Raw genomic sequence first — 4,417 nt, forward strand, 5'->3', positions numbered from 1 at the left:
TTGAACAACATTTTTAATCACACCTTTGTTGAAAAAAATTTTTAATCACAAATCAGTTGATGTCTCATAACATTTATTAATCACAACCTTAACATAACATCTGTCTAATGGGTCTGTATCACCAAATCGAAAAGACCCATAATCAAACGGCATTTACATCAAAAATGCTGGTCACTGAGGTGTTTATAGTGAGATTGCAGTATAGTGAAGATTGGAAAATTTACCCTTTCCTCACTGTAGTACGATCTCGGCATTTGTATATATAATTAGCAAGGGGTGTGGCGGGCGCAGCCTGCCTCAAGAGCAACTTTGGGGGCCGACATTTTCAATGTAAATGCTTTTCAATTATGTATCTTTTCAAGTTGGTGATATAGACCCCTGTCTAGCAATTTAACAGGGCAGCGTATCCGGCTTACCCTGCCCAAAGTAAGCAGTGTTGCCTCAACCACTCACTTACCTTTACTTGTCAGAAGAAGTATGCCACTGCTCACTCCCATAACCAAACAATCTCCTTTCCAAATCCAACTCAACACCAGAGGGGGAACAGAAGAGGGCAAGCCTGCTCCCCTTCTCTACCCACCAGCCTTACAGGCTGTTCCCCCCTCCCTTACTCCAACCTTTTTCCCAAACCATCCAAAAACAAAGCCAGGTGTACATTAAATAAATCCAACTTTAAAAATCCAACTTTAAATCACTTAAGTGTACTCCATCCTGCTTAAACCACACTGGGTCCTTATCATCAAAGTCCCTATGCTCTATGGTATGAATGCCCCAATTCACCAAATTTCTTGCCGACCTTAACCTATAAAACAGCACACATTCCACCAAACCAGCTGTGTCACTATTTCCAAACACACAGTAATCATACCCAGAAATCTCCCTTCTAAAGCTGCTAAATCCTGCATTACCTGAACAACAGTTACCATTTAGGAATGACACCTAAATCATTACCTGCTAGATGAACCACCAAAACTCACAGAATCCCACTCCATAACTGTACTTTCTAAAACTCCTCTTCAAATTGATCCTATCTGAGGCCTCTGATACTGTACCACCAGACTTTCCACCCATGATGATGTTACACCAATTCACTGCCATCTGGCCTAATTGTCACCCATGTTGCTACCCAATAAATATAGGAATATCCCAAAATGACAATCTCTTTCCCCCCAAAAAATTAGATACAATTATCAATTTAACAACTTATCTAATATACGACAGGCTCCAGAAGACCATCCTCTTAATAACGTTCACTGACCTACCCTCTCTTGCCATATCAGAAGCCCTTCCAATGTGAAACGAATGAGTAGAGAATTCTTCAACTTGAAAGGTATCAATATATTACCTCTTCTAGATCTTTGCCTTAACTGATGCCAGAATGTGTGGTGTCAAAAAGACCCCTTCTTCTGCATTAATGAAGGCCTGAGTAGTTAGCCAATACCCCAGACAAATCCTGAAATCAGAACTCACCTCATGTTGAGACACTGCCCTATCTAAACTTGACCCCAAACTACCTAATGACGAGTCTATACCAACTTCCCCTTCTACCTCCCCCAGACTTGACCCATACCTCCCATAAACTGTGGCTCCACCACTGCACCTGTAGCTTCCTCATGACACTGGCCTGACCCACTGACATACTACTGCTACCCTACAAAGCACGCCCATATGTACATCCAGTAAAGTATCATTACCTGTAACGTAGTTGTTTCCCATTCCTCCAGACAAAGACTCCACCATGACCATGTCGGCTGAGTTCTGAGGTCGCTTCATCCCTGTCAAACTGCCACTTGCTGACTTGCTCTTTGGTGCCTGGTTTCTCCTTTTCCAGTGAGATTCCATGGGTTCTACTGACACTGGGACCTCCATCTCTGCCTTCATATACTATTTAAAACTAGTTAAGTCCCTGTAGTGAGTCTTAAACCTCTTACCTCTTGTCTAGGAGGTAAACACCTCATCTGGTATTCCAACTTGATTAGAGACTTAAAGAAAAATCAAACCGTGTACCTTGAGTTTGTGAGGAAGACACCTAAATCTTATGCCAGCCATCAAGAACTGCATTTGTGTCCGCATGTGCCACCCAAGAGCAATCAGTCTAAAATCCAGTGACTGGCAACCACTTAGCCATTTCAGTCATCCGTGACCCATCTGAAAAGGTGAAAAAGCTGAACCATCTGTGACCTGCCTGATAAAGCATCAAGGGTCAAGGGAGGCTCTCTGGACTGCAAAATGCCCCACCAACCCAAAGTGAAGTCCACACAGCAGGTAGACATGTCTGCATTCAAAACCCTGGAATGTCTGGTTTATCAATCACCTTAACTTTGTGATCACATTCAGCTCTGCATTATTCTAAATTGTTTCACCACCAAGAAGGAACATATCCCTTTCTTCTTTTTAGAAATATGAGACAGCTCCTTTATCTTGTGTATGTGAAGTACACAGTTTAACCATTATTCCAACCCCCAAACATATGAAATGTCCATAGAGAACTTCACGAAATGCTGGGCTGTACGATAACAGCATAGCAGTATATTGGACATAGTTTTTAATTAGTAATAACCACCCCTCAAATAAATCTCATTGATTATGATAATGCCACTAAGCCAAACTATCAAATAGTGACAGCCTCACTTACTCAAAATAAAATGTAGTCCCAGAATGTGAACAGTTGAATGTTCTCAGAAACATTAATCACCCCTGCACTCTTGTCTGATTAGCAGCTGTTACTCATGGCCATGCTTTCACCTGCAAAAAATGCTCCTGCAGCCCAGGACCCCTTTTTGGAAAGAAATCATAGATGAAAAAGGAACAGAAGGGTGCCCTTGACTGAAAGGCTGCCACTCATGGCCATTTCCTTAGCCTTGACACACCTTTGAGGCCTGGGATCACCAACAGATACAAATCACACTCTTCCACCAACCCACTAATGATTCTATCACTCCTCAACACAACCAGCACCACAGTTGCTGATGTAGCTTACTACCATCATACAATTTGAAACACTTAACACGGAATCTGCCAAATGACCTACCAATGCAAATGGCCAACAACTGAGGAACCCACACAACCACAACATAAATTTCAAAACCCAGAATTAACAACTATGTCATAATTGAGAATACAGTATATCTGATGTCTTATTCTGTATGAAATTCTTTCCAAACTTGAAACATTGCCAAAAAATGGTAATCAAAGTGGTGACCTACTCCTAAAATCCTTAAATATCTAAAGAAAGTCACACTACCATCAGCTGTCACAATCCAAATACCATAAACAGCCAAGCATACCCCTTAGCATCCTCCAAACAAATTAGTCTGAGAAAAAAAGGGCCTTATTCCACACACCCAGCACCAGCATGCTCTCAGTATTACCCTAGGCCTACCTATGCTCCACAATACCTATAAATCTCAGACAAAATACTTTTCACTGCAAATTTACACGTAAAACTAATCTCCCAGCTGAGCTCTGCTAATCTCACATAAATGCCTTAAACCACACCCTAGACTTACCTCACTTCCTCCTCAACCCACTTCCCTCCAAGTTAACCCTTTCCTGACTACTACTCCAACCAAACTCTCTATTCCTTCCTTAGAAATCCCCATCCAATAAACTCCCCCTGTACTACCCTACCCTTAATTAACCTAGTCACTTAAAGTGGCTCTGGACAAATGAGTCTGTTTCCAAACCACATCTGATGCAATCTACAAACAGGAAAAGAAGAACATGGCATCCTGAGGTATGAATAAATAAACAGCAGCCTAGTCTCTGCACTCGGACACTGTACCTTTCATTGTTGCAAGCTGTGCAGTAACCCTGCAAGCTTCTGTTAAAACACTGCTGTGCCTGTAGACGTCTGGCTGAAGAGCACAACTTGAAGATGGTCTTAATCTGTGAAGCTTCATGATATGCTTGTGTATCTTAATATTTCAACACATTTAGACCATATGCATGCAGGTAGAAACATGCATGTATTCTTGGTACTGGCAGACTGATAACATAAATACTAATGTGTTGTCTGCACAGAAATAGCTGTCATCTTATTTCTCAGCACCGTATTGGGGGATGCGCAGTGAGTAATAATACAGCCTGTACTCAGAAGTTTATACAGTTTTCATTATGAACTATTCTAAAACAATAATAATGTAACTGTGATATTATTGGTGGGGCTTTGTCCCAGCTTTCTGAGCAATGGGGGGAGGGGGCTATTTTCACTTGACCTCATGTAATTTTGCATCTGTGTTGTAATTGTTCTTGTAAGTGTGAATTACTAATCTGCTTTGTATTAACTACTGCACAAATGCAGTTTTTATGTTCTGCTAGGCCAGTGTTAATAACATGGGTTATGGTATAGTAATGTGTAACTACAATTTGCAATTGTTTGGTATATAGGAAGTCTTTACAAAGGTTTGTGTTATTA

General features: G+C 41.1%; 1 non-coding gene across 1 annotated transcript; it reads right to left on the reverse strand.

Moving 5' to 3' along the window:
- Positions 1–2,476: 2,476 nt before the first annotated feature.
- On the reverse strand, positions 2,477–2,610 carry LOC122802169. The gene has a single exon (XR_006364896.1). It is a non-coding gene; the product is annotated as a U4 spliceosomal RNA (small nuclear RNA).
- Between the last annotated feature and the right edge of the window lie 1,807 nt (positions 2,611–4,417).

This window comes from Protopterus annectens, chromosome 1.part0 (assembly GCF_019279795.1).
Source record: "Protopterus annectens isolate FY-2018-M chromosome 1.part0, PAN1.0, whole genome shotgun sequence".
In the NCBI taxonomy this organism is placed as follows: domain Eukaryota; kingdom Metazoa; phylum Chordata; order Ceratodontiformes; family Protopteridae; genus Protopterus; species Protopterus annectens.